This window comes from Pieris napi, chromosome 22, assembly GCF_905475465.1.
Source record: "Pieris napi chromosome 22, ilPieNapi1.2, whole genome shotgun sequence".
Taxonomy (NCBI): Eukaryota; Metazoa; Arthropoda; class Insecta; order Lepidoptera; family Pieridae; genus Pieris; species Pieris napi.
The window spans coordinates 6,598,962-6,615,541 of NC_062255.1; the positions used below are offsets into that span (position 1 = coordinate 6,598,962).

At 34.2% G+C, this 16,580-nt stretch overlaps 1 protein-coding gene across 1 annotated transcript in view; it reads right to left on the reverse strand.

The window, feature by feature from the left end:
* Window positions 1–14,129, reverse strand: part of LOC125060852 (probable G-protein coupled receptor CG31760) — a 51,303-nt gene extending 37,174 nt beyond the window's left edge. Inside the window, exon 1 of the mRNA XM_047665959.1 lies at window positions 13,936–14,129. The gene's annotated coding sequence lies outside the window, so the exon portion shown is untranslated. The remainder of the gene's footprint in view (window positions 1–13,935) is intronic.
* Between the last annotated feature and the right edge of the window lie 2,451 nt (window positions 14,130–16,580).

Sequence of the window (16,580 nt, forward strand, 5' to 3'; positions counted from 1 at the left end):
TTAAAAGCTCTTTAAATAATCATATTTGTTTCCTGTTATATTTTTAAAAATGAGTGTTTCGTCAAATGCTAGAAAGCAACTCATGCTTAGCTAAATTTTGATCAGGCTTTGTACATGCTAAGAGCAGTGTTGTCCTAGTGGCTTCAACGTGCGACTCGATCACTGAGGTCATAGGTTCGATCCCCGGCTACGCGCCAATGGACTTTCTTTCTATGTGCGCATTTAATATTCACTCTAGCGGTGAAGGAAAATATCGTGAGGAGGCTTGCCTTAGGCCTACAACGCACTAGCGGCTGGCCGCAATGCGGTGTGCCGCTGCGGCGGGCCGCGGTATATACGGTCCGCCGTAGCGGCCTGCCGTATTCCGGCTAACCGTCCCTATTGCGGTCCTATTGCGGTCTGCCGCAATCGTCACTCGTCAGTGCTTCTTGAAATATTACAAATTCAAATTTAATGACGTGGAATAAGTGATACATGTATCTTATGTTCCATAATAAACATATTTTATTTTTTTATTTTTTACTCTTTTAAAATAGGTTTACAATATTTTGTTTACATTTGTTAAATAATTATATGTGATGACGTAGGTAGGACGGCTAACCGCGCCGAGTGCGTGGAGGGGACGCGGCGCGCCGCATCATTCAACCGGTGCGGCTCGCCGGAGCTCCAGATCAACCGGAGCGGTTGACGGTTGACCGCAAGTCAGTGCGTTGTTATCGTGCGGTTTCATATAATAATCGATGTGCGGCCCGCCGCAGCGGCACACCGCATTGCGGCCAGCCGCTAGTGCGTTGTAGGTCTTAGACAGAAAAAGTTGACAGCATGTGTCAGGCACAGGAGGCTGACAACCTACTTGCCTATTAGATTGACTATGAAACAGATACAGAAATCTGAGGACCAGGCCTAGAAAGTTTGTAGCGCCACTGATTTTTTATTTTTTTTGCTAATGCCAAACTTAATGAATTTTTCCTCAATATTTAATCTCAGAATCCGAATGTAAGGTTTTACTAGCTCAGTAATATGTGCATACTACGCTCATTCTCGAAAATTGAGTTTCTATTCACATTAAATTGAAGTACGCCAAGTCCAAGAACTGGCTTATAATGTAAGAACTTATGTAATACTAGCTGACCCGGCAATCGTCGTTCTGCCATACGTATAATATTCTGTTCTATAAAAATAACTATCAACTATAATAAAAAATAGAGGATGATCGTAGAGGGGTGACAATTAAGAGTTTTTTTTTATTTTTTTTTTATATAATAGGGGGGCAAACGAGCTTGCGGGACGACCAAAAAGGGCAGTCCACGCAGCCCATAGACACCCATTTTAGTGGGTGCGTTGCCGGCCTTTGAGGGAGGAGTAGGCTCGTTTTTTAAAAATTTGGAGGTCGTATCTCTGAGGGAAGACCCCCCCCGGGAGCCGATTCCACAGTTCGCTAGTTCGCAAAAGAAAATTGTATGTATTTTTATGTTATCATAAAAAAATAAATCAAAAAGTTTTGTCTAAAAATAAAATTTAGGGGTACCACCCTTAACATTTAGGGGGATGAAAAATAGATGTTGTCCGATTCTCAGACTTACTGAATATGCATAGAAAATTTCATAAGAATCGGCTAAGCCGTTTCGGAGGAGTATGGGAACGAACATTGTGAGACGAGAATTTTATATATTAGATGTATTTCCTATATGCAATAGCTTTTCAAAGCATATTATTGTCATCCAAAACGCCCTATAAATAAATATTGTTCAATAACTTCATACAAAGAGTAATAAACTGATTATACCGTAAAATCGTTTAATAGACATTCTCCTGCCTCACAAAGCGGCTTAATATTTAAAATATTAGTGCATACAATATCGTAACATGCATATTGGATGGGAGCGATTTTGAGCGAACCCATTCGCTCAGAGCTAATCCAACTATCAAGCGATTGATTTTCACTATGCACTATCGTTATTATATTATTGTTAGGTTGATACATATCACAGCCCGCTTTATACCTAAGTAGTACCTTATTTAAGCCTTAATGATGTCGTATTGCCGTTCATAGATTAGTTCACGAGTATTATTAGTTCCCGAACCAATTCGACTTAGGGTTCTTAATAGCGTTACACTTGTTAAAAGGCCTGCAACGCACTTGCGAGCCATGGCAGTGTAACTGTCCAAGGATGGCGTTATAACTTAATATAAGGTGAGTTACCTGCCCCTTTGCCAGAAAGATTTACTTTATCCGTAGACCCTAGAGGAGGTAAAAAAATATTATAATTCGGTCAAATTCAAGTTTAAGTTGCTGTCACTAGCAACACTTTCAGTAAGACCATACAATGGACAATAAATAGCTTCACACACCATTGATCATTACATCTTTATATATATAATTCTTCTGTGAGTGTGTATGTCACTGAACTTCTCTCAAACGACTGGACCGATTTTGATGAAATTTTTTGTGTGTGTACAAGGGGATCTGGGAATGGTTTAGATTCACAAATCAGCCCGCCAGATGGCGCTGCAGTCGGTACTTTCATACTTTGCTTGAAATATCATGCAGGACAACGTCTGTCGGGTCCACTAGTATAATATATTTATGAGAGTGCACATAGCTACGAATATGAATACCTAATTAGTTAACGACTGATTTAATAGCTTAGCTTCCATGGTTAAATTATTTAAATCTAAATAGCTTAAGTAACCCTTAGCTAGTAATGAACGATTCTGAGTACGGTTTAGAATTATTCATGATGTAGTGTAACACTTGCTGGGAGGCTGTACGTTCATTTTGTCGTCAACTGAGCTCGTATTGATTGTAGAGCTAGAGGCCTTTTTAAATTTCATTTCTGAATGAGGTCGTAATAAACCACGCCTTGATAATAAATACTCAATTTAAAAGAAACAATATTTCATTATTTAATCGCTAAGTTTAAACTTTAATCTTTTAATTAATTTAGAAAAATAATGCGTTTGATAATAATTTTGAGATTTTGAATAAAGAATCATAAAACTTTGTATAGCGAACACGCATTGAGTATATTTTTAGATCTTGACGTCCAGTATCAATTTCATTAAATAAGGAGGTTGTTAGGTAGGGAAGATTAGGTGAAGATATTGTTAGAGGTCGAGTCCCTGAGGTTGTAGGTTCGATCCTCCACTGTTCACAGACTTCTTTCTATATGCGCATTAATATTCGCGGTGAAAAAAAACATCGTGAGGAAACCGGCTTGCCTTAGACCCAAAAAAACGACGTGTGTCAGGTACAGGAGGCTGTTCCCTTGCCTATTAGATTGACAAATGATCATGAAACGAATACAGAAATCTGAGGCCTAGACCTAAAAAGGTTGTAGCGCCACTGTTTATTTAAATTATTAGGCCAAGTCTACCGTAGTAGATGAACAAAAGATATTTTTATCTAGGGTAGAATTTGCAGTAAAATTTCTTAGGTACGGTAGATAAATTTAAAATTTACTGATTTATATCTGTCAATTCAATAAACAATCATCTGAAGTATACAACATTTTACATCGGAGTTTAAAGTCCGTTATTAAGATAAAAACTTGGACGATAGCACGTAAAGCTGAGTTTAATGAAAATGAATGCGGGGTTGAGTCTTTTGATGAGAATTCTGTTCTTGGCGACCGTTGTACTAATTTTACTCACATTATAAAAATCGTATTCAAAACCGTTTTTATTTATCAAGATACAGCAAAACAGGAGGTCTCATAAAATTTTTGAAGTTATACTTCTTTTCGCGCGTTAGGGAAAAATTATGAGCGTAAATTTTTACGATGCGCGCGCCCACCGTCACGTTTTAGTTTTTTCTATTGTTAGTGTCGTATTTTCTACAAACGTAGAATAAAACTTTTGAAAAGATTTTTATCTTGTTATGCCAAAGAAGTAAAACTTCTAACACACACACACTTTTTCTTTTATAATACTTACGAATTAAATGCATTGTTACATGTAAATAAAAGACAGTATAAGTATTATACGTTCAATCACGTCACGTACGTAGATACTTTTATTTCTTATATTGGTTGTGACACGAAAAATCTTCGGCTACAAAAATATATCTAGACCAGTGCCGATAATTTTTTAAACCAAAAAAAATTACAGTAGGATAAAACCCATTAGAAAAGCAGGGGAATATGATCAAAATGAAAGGAAAAATAAATTACGGTCGATCTGAGGTCGGGAAGGGGCAGAGGGGGGAGGTTTAAGGGTAAAAAACGGTTTATCTCGATTTCCGGCAAAACCAAAAGTCCTATCGAAGAAAACTAAATGGCAAAGTTGTAGGTCATAAAAAGATCTACAACTTTTGTATTCATACATTTTTCACATAACCTCAAAATTTATGTGAAAAATTCAAAAAACCAACTTTTTGGTTTTTTATTTCTATCTTTTACAAAAATTTATTTTTTTAAACGAAATTTGGTGAAAACTTACCTTATTATGTCCCAAATATACTGTAATAATTTATTTGATTAAAAATATTTCTTTTTTCACCTTATTTTGAATTAATATCGAAAAAACACCCTAATTTTCAATCGAAAATTCTGACGTCAAAATTTCAGCTTTCCCTACATAGAGAAGTAGGGAAGGGGATGACGGGTCTGGGCGTTACTGCATACGATTTTTTGCATTTTCTGAGAAGATTTACTATGGTAATATATATATATATTTTTACCATAGGAAAGTAGAGATTTCAACGAACTGAAAGCACACCAACTTTTAGAAAAAAGCTGAAATTTTGACGTCAGAATTTTCGATTGAAAATTAGGGTGTTTTTTCGATATTAATTCAAAATAAGGTGAAAAAATAAATATTTTTAATCAAATAAATTACAGTATATTTGGGACATAATAAGGTAAGTTTTCACCAAATTTCGTTTAAAAAAATAAATTTTTGTAAAAGATAGAAATAAAAAACCAAAAAGTTGGTTTTTTGAATTATTCACATAAATTTTGAGGTTATGTGAAAAATGTGTGAATACAAAAGTTGTAGATCTTTTTATGACCTACAACTTTGCCATTTAGTTTTCTTCGATAGGACTTTTGGTTTTTCCGGAAATCGAGATAAACCGTTTTTTACCCTTAAACCTCCCCCCCTGCCCCTTCCCGACCTCAGATCGACCGTAATATATTTTTCCTTTCATTTTGATCATATTGCCCTGCTTTTCTAATGGGTTTCATCCTACTGTAATTTTTTTCACTTTTTATTATTTTTAAAGGCTATCTGCACTGGTCTAATCGTGAATTGCGCAGTTATACCGACCTGCCAGTGATATCCTCCTCCCTTTAGTTCAGGGGAAGATCAGCACAATCCTTTCTCCACATATTGTTCCAAATTACCACATTTGTGAATTTGTTAAAAAAAAAAATATTGTTATTAAATTCGCTCTGTTAGACCGATAGAAAAACAAATTATTTTCATTGTTATTCATTTTAGATATTTTGTATTTAATATTTCAACAATACTGTTAATTTACCGGACGCCCTAAATAACAAAGGATAGCATAACGTAATTATTTTGAAAAGTGATCCCTCATTTTAATATAATTAAAATTCAAACAAATCATTTGTATTTTCCTGAACTAACTCCGCCCTGGCTTAGGTATTTTGGCAACTTTTTGTAGTTATTTTTACAAAGTGGTAAAATACTTGAACTAGGAATACTCGGCGAAATATAATTAATACTAGCTGACCCGGCAAACGTTTGTTTTGCAATGTATATTATTTCTAGGAATCATTTTTTTAGTTCAGTAAATATAACTATCGACAATAATAAAAAATATTGATCGTAGAGGGGTGAAAATTAGGGGTTGTACGTACGTTGTATGCTGTATTATATCAAATTTTAGGGGTGGGTATCACCCTTAACATTTAGGGGGATGAAAAATAGGTAGTAGCTGATTCTCATGCTGAATATGCATAAAACATTTCATAGGAATCTGTCAAGCCGTTTCGGAGGAGTATGAGAAGGAACATTGTGACACGAGAATTTTATATATCTATTAGATAAGTTGACTGGAGGAATCTGCTTTTAGAAACTTACGACCGCCCATTTATATACTTTGTTTAATATTATTTTTCTTCTGTTTTGTTGTGATGTAAATAAAGTGTTTTTATTATTATTTTATTGTAGGTATTGTATACGCAGACGCAATTATATGCCTTGGTGTGTTACAATTAAAAAATCAATAAACGTCTTAATACTATATGTGCCAACTACAAGGATTTTTAATTTGTATATAGACTCTCTCTCTCGTAAAATTAATGTAATAAACGCAATTTGTCGCTCGGTACAATGTGTCTGATATTGCGCAGCAGCTGTCACAAATATGATATTATCCGACTTTGAAAAGGAGGATTTTGAAAACACTTAATTGTTAAAATACACTGTAGTCAAATGTTTCTGAAAATCAAAGTGTATTGTTTGTGTATTGAACACACTCTCCCACACACGCACAAGCACCCTCTCAACTTACTCATAGGGAGAACACTTGAACACTCCACACCATAATATAACTACTTGTTAAAAAGATTGTACATTATAAGATATTAGTTTTTTCAATGAGCTATGTACTTGATGCTAGATTTTTTTTTGTATGTTATATTTAAGGGGTTAGGCGCTGTATGCTGAGATACAGGTTCACACCTAGTTCAGCGTCAGATAAACTTGACTATTTTTGTTTATATAACTAGCGTAATTTAAATATAAGTTTTTTCCGGTGAAAAACAAACATTGTACTGTATAATGTACAATAATAATTTGAAATAAATTATTATTATACAGGATATAATACACAAAAACTTAGCGCTTCGAGGACGTAATTCAGAAAAGAATTCACTAGCGTATATCGAGTAGTATTCGTATATATTTTTGGACTCATAATGAGGTATTGACTTAGAAAAATATCGCAATATTCCTGCAAACAACAGGCATTTTGTTAAGTCAGTTTACTATGTTTAAAAAACCCACAGTAAAGGCACTTATATCCAATTTTAAAAAACAGGTTGAAATTTTATTAAAATTAACGGAGGTGTCTGATGTATAAGAACACTCCATTAAAGTGATGAACTTAATAAACGCCTCAGTCGCTCTTATAACGAGCAGAAAAACCCTTCATTCTTGTGAGGGAATTTATAAGGTTATTTTTTAACCCACTTAAAAAAGGATGTTATAATTTTGACCTGTTCGTAATAATATCATAATATATTCTATAATAATAATAATAAAAGCCCTTTATTCACTGACCTTTAAATTTACATGCTACTCTTATTTAACAATACCTAGTGTCTTAAATCTAATTTACGTAGCGACAATAATAATTTATTAGCAACCACTTTGGTCAGGTTGTCTATCGACATAGGCCTCCCCCAATTGTTTCTACGTCTCTCTATCCTTGGTAGACCTTCTCCATCCTTTTGGTAGATCGTCCTCCCATCTTTTAATTTGACCACCATTCTATGATCTTAGCGTTAAAGTCTAACATGATAATTATGTTCTTCTTTTGCATTAATTCTGTCATGTCTTTACAAAATGTCTTTCGTTAATTTTTCATCTTGTTCTGTGGGTGTATGTACTTGAATAATGGACCATGGTCGTTTTGATTCTGTTAATTTAATATTGAGTACGGCGATTCTATCTGATATTCCTTGGAAGTTAATTATTTTATCTTTTAAATATTACTTCACTAGAAATCCCATTCCATATATCCCTTTTTGTTTTCCATAAGAATAAAAAATGTATTTCTCGTATTCTCTTATCTCTTCTCCTATTCTTCTAACTTCACAAAGACCTATGACATCCCATTTTATAGGTGTTATAGCTTCAACCAATTCTTGTAGTCTGTTGTCCGACATTAACGTTCTAACGTTTAACGTTGCAACGTAAGTCTTATTGTAGTTTCTATTTTGATATAGGGATGTATTTCTATTTCTGTGGGGGTTGGTGGTCGTGCAATATATTCATAATATATTCTACTAAGGTCTAAACGTGGCCACGGACTAGATTTGTGTAATATGTGTGTGTGTTGGTCCACAGATTTTACAACACTTTCAAGTAATGTAGTACTAGATATCAGTCGTCTAAGTTTCATTAAAAAAAATATGTTTATTATGGAACATAATATACTTAGGATATCACTTATTCCTCGTTCCATTGAATTGAATTTGTAGGCAAAGAGGACAGAGGGTGTAGGCCGAGAGGAAAAGCCGGCGTAAAAAACTCTCGGTACTCTTTTAAAATAGCAAATCATCAAACAACACTTATTTTAAAACAAATATCGCAAATTAATTAGAAGAAGCCTGTCTAGCACTAGTCCCAGACCCTTTTATCAACTAGATAATCGTTAACTTTATAGTAAGCCTTTTTACACAGCTTTTCTTTATTAAATTTATACATTTCTTAAATTAAAATCAGTTCAATAGTTTTCGAGATTTGAACTCATGTATGTATCTACGAATTTTTGGAGGGGACATGTGCTTAGTTACATAATATTGACATGTATTAAGATATATCAGCCTGTGACACATGTTAATTTGAGACATGCTGGTTTCCTCCAAAGCTTTCCTACACCGTACGAGCGAGTATTAATACGCACATAGACAGAAAGTCCATTGCTGCACTGGGATCGAACTTACGACCCGGGATGAGTGTCACACACTAAAGCCACTATGACAACACTGTTCTGTTAGAATGTAATTGAGCCTAATCCCGATTAAAAGAAAAAGTAGCGCTTCAACCTTTTTAGGTCTGGGCCTCAGATTTATTTATCTGTTTCATTATCATTTGTTAATCTAATAGGCAAGTAGGTGATTAGCTTCCTGTACCTGACACACGTCGTCGACTTTTTTGGGTCTAATACAAATCAAGTTTCCTTCACTGTACGAGCGAGAGTCAAATGCACATAGAAATAAAGTTCATTGGTGCACAGCCGGGGATCGAACCTACTACCTCAGGGATGAGAATCGCACGCTGAAGCAACTAGACCAACACGCTCTTGATTAGAAACATCGTTATTAATTTATTTCAAGAAATAGAAAGGTAAAACAAATAAATGTTTACATGACGTTGTTACCGTTATACTCAACAATAGCTGTTACTCAAACACTTTTAAAAGATTGAAATGAAAATAAAATGGCTGAAGGAAAAATAAAAGCAAATATAGCATGCGAACCATGTAAAAGTGGATTTACATAATAATAGGTATTGAATTATTCATAATGCATCGACTTATATGATTTTAACTTTGTAATCTCTGAAAAGATAGACACTGAAGTAAAGATTCAGTGTCGAGACCTGTGACACCTGTATGACAAATCCTATTCGTTTTTACTTACAGGAGTCGTACGATATTCTTGACACGGATTCAGATCTTCTCAGAGATTCCTAGCACCAGCTTCTAAAAGTGTTGACTTGGTGGTAGAGCTTGTGTTTTTAGCGATGGGGACGTTAGTCCGATATCCGAAGATTTTTGTATGGGCACTGATTCCTAAACAATAATAGTTTCGGGTTTGTAGACATAGGTTTACCTATATTTATTAATTTACTAGCAAACTCGGCGAACTCCGTTTCGCCACCAGATGGCTTCGTTTTATGTAAAATTTCGTTTGGTGATCCCGCTTTTCTGTTGAAATTTTTCCTGAATTTTCTTTGCTATAAACCTCATGGAGCCCGAGACCTTTTCAACGAATGCAAAATCGTGGAAATCGGTTCGTGAGTTCTGGAGTTATAGCGTCAGGAAGGAAAACCCGACTTATTTTTATATAGTAGATAAGTAAACAAAAAACATAACAATAATATAAAATCTGAGTGCAACATGCCGCGTTATCTTAAATGAGCGACGGTTTGTGCGTCAATTCAATGTTGAGATTTGGTACAAATCCATCTTACTATCAGAGTTCGAATATTGAGAGTACTAAATCAATTGCATGGGAATCGGCAACGCTTTCACTATTGGAATATCCCCAGAGCATCGGCGCTACTTGTTCTATGGATTTTTAGACTGTTTAATTCTGTTAACTCGGAGTAAATTATAAATATATATATATAAAGGGATATATATATATATTCGTGAATTGCGACCATCGCAAGGTATGAGGCAAGAAGGTGTATAACAAATTGAGTTTTGATTATCAACATTGCGTGGTAAGTGATACGTAGCCGACCTTTATATACGCTCATTTACAAACGGCCAGTTAATTATATTTCACGAATGCAATTGCATATGATGCATATTAACGAGGGAGCGAAACGCAAATAGTAATTTTGAACTTTGTAGTTCCCAACTTGAATAGACTGCAGTGGTACGAATATGAAATGTGTATTTGATATGAGTTTGTTATTAATTGTATTTTGAATTTTCTTTACATAAAAATAGCCACAAATCAGGAGACAATTATAATTAATTTTAAGAATTCAATGCATTTCTGTTTGTCATATATTAAGTCACAGTTAAAAGTCTGTTACAATACGATATAAATGAAAAAATAATTACAAGACTTCTTTGAAAGTTAGTAAACGCAGACTCAATTTACTCTCGAGCTCAATTTCAATAAATGATGCCCGATTTTTAATTAAACACAAATAGGAGCGCAGTTACATGGCTTTATCTTTCTTCGTGTTTTTTTTTAAATTAAATATTACTCTAACAACGTGTTTGTATACTGACGACACAAGTAAGGTTTTTTTTTTTTTTGGCACAGGCGCAAACTTAAGATTGTAGTTGGAGCCTAGATAATACCGGTGAGCCCAGTGCTGGTGCTTTCCTCGCTCAACGAATAAGTATCGCAAAACAGCGAGGAAATGCTGCCACAGGGACCAGGGGGTTTAGTCGAGATGCCTTCGACCAATTTGTCGACACGAACTGTAATTTTCATACAAATTAAGTTTTCGACTTCCTACATATACTACTATTAAGGCATCTGGACTAAACCCCCTGGGCTTTTTAATATATTCTAAAAAGTTTGGAACAAGGTTAATTTCTATGTATCCATTTTTAATTATTATTATTACTATGTTGGTTAAGAATATTGGAAATACTAAGTTTTTTCATTTGTTTATTTTTCCGACCATTTCCCGGGGTGATACTTCGATGTCGGAAATCGTATTCTGCCAACGTGACGTCGTTCTTTGAACATTCATAAGTCGAGCGAGGCCATCGCATCCCTCTAACTGTCCTAAGTTGCCTTTTCCGGTACCTGTAATCGCTCGGCACTGTCCCGAAGTGCTAGAAGACCGCTTCAATACATCCGATTCCTAAGAAAGGCGATCACTCTGATCGGTCCAACCACCGCGTATTGCTATAACCTCCTTGTTCCCCAAAGTAATGGAAACTATTATTAACGGCCAGCTCCAGAGGTATCTAGATGGCCTCCGGCTGATTAGTAATTATCATTGTCGATCCGTACCGGGACAAATTTGTGTCTGAAGTCGAAGCTACTTGCTACTGGAGTCTCGGACTGGGGTCGACTAAAACTAGTTTAATTTAACCCCAAGAAGAAGCGTTAGCGATTCTGCTTCGACTTAGGGACCTTCAAGAAAAAAGCGTACCAATTCTTAGGCCGCCAACGCACTCGCGAGCCTTCTGGCATTGAGAGTGTCCATGGGCGGTGATATCACTCAACATACGGTTAACTTTACGGGGGTAAACGAGTGTCTCTTCATCTGATCTTAATGGGGTGTTCTATTAAAAATAGCTTTCATTGGTAATTTAAAAATAGACAAACAAACTCTGCATCTGATACTGTCAGATGCTGTTGACCAATAATAATTAAACGAAAAGCGCAATTCATTCATTACCCATTAGAGCACTCATTAGACACTTCACTCATTAGATTTATACTCGTACAGACGCTTCGATACAAAAATACGATTGACTCGTTCTTCAAAGGCTCTCTATAAAAATCGACCAAGAATCTGAAATATGAAAATTTTTATACCCGTTGAAGTTTTTATCACTTTGCTTTTACCCAGGGATTTTCATGACATTAAGGCGCTATGTAATTTTACAGCGGTCTTAAATGTTCACTCATGCGTCTTATTCGGTAGTCGGCTGAGTTACCCCCTTGCTCTTTATAAAACAATGTTCAAGCAACCGCGTTGATTTTAATTCTATCATGAGGGTGAGTAAAAATAGGTCGATTATTGGATTTATCCCTTGTATAGGTGAATAAATTTATTGATTTTTACTAATATTAAGAGTCGTATATATTTGTTTTGTTGTGTAATGCTTGTGATAGTAAATCGAGACCAACACCGGTCGCGTATTAGGCCCAGGTAGCTGAACACTTGACGGTTGTCGGATCTGAGGCTAAATAAACGTAGCGCAATTTTAATGAGCTTCTTTTGAACTATTAAAGCTATTTAGAAAACTATCACCTACAGTGGTTCATTAATACAGATAGCAGAGACATTTGTGTATATATAGGCACTTTATGTTTTAATGATATACCAACTGTATATATATACATATATATTATATATACTTATAATACTTTTGAATGTAAAGAGTCCTTAACTTATTGCTAAAAAAAATATTCGATTTAGAATTAACACCTATACTAAATATAGTTTAATGAGCTATGAATAATATATAAATTTGAAGACGTAGTTTTATGTTTTTTACACTCCATAATCAGACTTGAGAAAAAAAAGAACTTAGGAAAAAATAAAAACATAAAATTTAATTCATGAAGCTACGCAATTCTCGGATCAAAGAATTGTACTGAAATTGAATTTATTTGAATATAAAAAATAGTACTTATAAATGTAAATGTTATGTCCCAAACGTATTGCTAAAATTCAATTAAAAGTCCAATTACCAAAAACAGGTTAATATTTTTAATGAGCTATAAACAATTGGGAATCGTATACGTACGTTATTTAAGTATACGTTATTGATCGTCACTGTTAAAGATTGATTTGAACTTGGCCGTCTATTAAAACTGATTAAAGATCATGTTCTCTTAATTTTTGACTGTTTATGACTTTATTGCATTGCCGTGGCATACTCTTTACATGGCGTAGCAGGGCTTCGATGCCCGGGTAGATAAATAATAATTTCTAGCACAAAGTTATGCCCCGAATGGAGGCTTACGGGATGTCTGGGAACGACAAGTTTCTTATTGTTTTACCATACCCATCCGATGGGAGCATTTTTTAAAACAGGTGCGCCAGAGTTTCTAAAAGAGTTTCTAAACCTACGTATTAGGTACATAGGTTTTGTGTTCGAAGATGTCGTTTAATACAGTAAATTATATATTAATATACCGTTATTAGTCATATAATAAAGAAATCTGATGGAACAAAATTCAGAAGCCATAGAAAACGTGTATTTAATTAAATTTCAAGTGATCTACTGTCAGTCATTCAATTGATACTGTTTATTAATAAATTCACTTACTCGAAACCCAGAAACAATTGTCTCTCATAAACTGATTAGACACATTAGTTGTAAATTAAATTATCCAATTCGAAATTTATATTTTCTTGTACAAGCGTTTTCATTTATTATATACGCGTGTCCACTAATCGGACTTGTGTAAATATTATGTAAATTTGTGACCAACGTATGTGAAACCATGGGACACAACCATTGGACATTTATCAACATACCCATAGTACAACACACATAGTAGAAAGACAATTTAAAACCAATTAATATTAATAATCTTTACTTGTCCTTGCTGCACATTAACCGTATACCTTTGACTCATCGAGTAATTAATGAAGAAACATTAAGATGACTCACTGAAAGAAATCATATATTTCAAGGCTAAAAATTTCTTTGAAAAATTTAATCCCCAAATCGATTTTAAAATGCACCTTTTTTGCTAAATAATATTAATTAAATATACTAGTACGTGAAAATTTCTTTATTATTTTTCTCATTGAAATAAACGAAACTGATCCGTAGATTAATCTTATTATACTCACCTCCAACAAATTACCACTTTCGTGTTTGCGTTTGTAAAAAATCCAGATTAACAAATCACTATTTTAAAACAAAAATTATCACTACACATGTTCACTCTGTCATAATTAGTGCGGTGTCAAGTAATTAAGTATCAAATAAAACCGGTTTTTAACATAGCGACAAATGCGTTCCACCTTCGATCATTCAGGCTACAGTGAGGCGAGCTGTAGCCTACAGGAAGACCTCGGCCAGGAGTCGTTGAGCGCCATAAATAGAAATAAAGGAATATCTCCTCTCTCTGTCCATCGCCATCCAGAGCCATGAGAATGAATGGGATGGTTATACCTTGCGCATCCAAACCCGGATTACGAAGTTTCCCGAGGTTACCCGACACTCGTATCATTGGAAAAAGCTCAATGGTTTGTAGACGATACGAATCATAGATTTTATTTTTAAAGGACAATAATGCTAGACGTAGAAATTTAATACATAATCTTTTAATATGGTGTAATTTCACAAGTTCGCTTTCTATTTATTAAGTATTGATCGAGAACTGAATCTCGTACGTATTATAAATAGTAGCAATATGTTTTAACGTATATGTAGACGATAAAAGTTCGTAGAGCATTCGTAGCTCGCAGGTGATGCTTACAAACTTTTAAGCTTTCACTTTGTTCAGGCCTAGGTGAAATAATCTACTTTAATTTCGTAGATTACAGAATGCAGTGTTAAGATGAAGAACTCTTCTGAATTCATAAATATATAGGTAATTTTAACAAATTCTTTTAATCTAAAATAGGTATCAATTTTGCGTGAAAGTTACTGTCTAATATAGCCAACCATTTCTCAAAGTTTAAAAATCTTCTGAGGTACTCACCTCGTCAAAAATTTATGCTAGTTGCTTAGCTACTCCCTCGTATTCCACGATGGCGTGGGTGATCGTTTTTATTAGCAGATATCTTTTAACAAGTGGGCCCGTCTAGGTGAATATATTTTTAATTAAATTACAGAATATTAATGGAGTAACGAGAAAAATAGAAACAATTTACCTACACCAGAACGTATTAAAAAGTAATGTTTTATTAGCCTAGCATTAATATCACTGTAATCTTTCCAAATGATATATAAATAGATAGCCTATCTGTATCGATTATTATATCTAATATCGATTTTGTACTATTAATTCATATGCATACCTAATAGTCAGTGAAAAGTTACTTCAAAGTATGTCCAAAATATCTGTACATTACTTTAATGAAAGTACATTGCTCGCGTATGGCGGAGAGGATTTTGACGATATCCGATATACAGATGAAGAATGGGAGAAATTTCAACCGTGTATGTAAAATGAATCCTAAATATGTACATAGTATTAAAACAGTGAACTTACAATTGTAAGCATGCAAACTCTACACCTAGAGAATCAAGTATTGTTTTCTCTTTACATTTACGTATCTTTTAAGAACTATATCCGTCGATATTATATAGTATGTCCATCGAAACTAAGGCTACTTTTATTTACTTGATGATTCCGCTTTTGACAGATTATAATATTTATACATATATATATCTATTCTATTGGGTAGAAGTTTCGGAAGTACCTACGCTGCAGTACCTACTTTGGATATTTGTACGCTCTTTTCTTAAAACCTTACATTTGTTATAAAGTACCATGACTGGCTACTATAGAAGTGGTGTTAGGCAAACAGTCAACTTAAAACGTTTAGTTGTGTTATTAAATTCTTCTTCAAATAACTTTTTACTTGGAATTGGAGGAAGTTAAAATAAATTAGTAAATACTACGCCATAGTAAACTGCCTCAGAGCAAGACTTAGATTTGAGACGTCGAGTCGATAACGAATTAATTGCCAATTCTTTTCGTTTGTTCTTCGCCCTTGAGAACTGGCTGTAAATGTAAAATTAGAAGCTTTTAATATGTTTTTTTATTGACGTTCATAAGTATACATTGTGTCATCTTAATGAATAAAAAAAACGCTAAGTACGACTCTCGTATGTCAATAACGTATTGGATTTTGACATAGGAGAGTATCGCGCTTAGTCTTAATGATTCCCTGAGAGCGTGCTTTGGAAAGCACTGTTTTTTTTATGCAAAGTAAAACTTCAACATTGGTAAAGTACGGGTCTTCATATAGTGTAATCTTCTGTTCAAGCTACGCCATTCGGTCAATTACCACTATTGGTAATAAGTGGTAAAATATACAGTAAGAGCAGTGCAATCGCTCGATATCTTGGACGGAAATATGGTCTTGCTGGACAAGATGTCGACGAAGAGTTAGAGATTGATCGGAATGTTGAATATTTCACTGAATTACGTACAGGTTTGCCATTTCCATTTAATGTTTTGTCATGTTCAAATTAAAGTATTGACAAAAACAATCAATCTATGTCAAAATATACTATTACTTAAATCTGTTTAAAAATACTTAAATTATTTCTTATAATTAATATAATTACGAGGTTATGTAATTTATTTTTATAAATTTTTATAATTTCGACACATATTGCTCTACGACAAGTACTTACTAGCTGTGCACTGCGGTTTCACCCGCGTTAATTCAGTCTTAGTGTGATGTTGTTATAGCGTTTTTCTCATTAAATAAACTATTTAAAGTCAATACATTAAAGATTTTTCGGTTTTAAACCT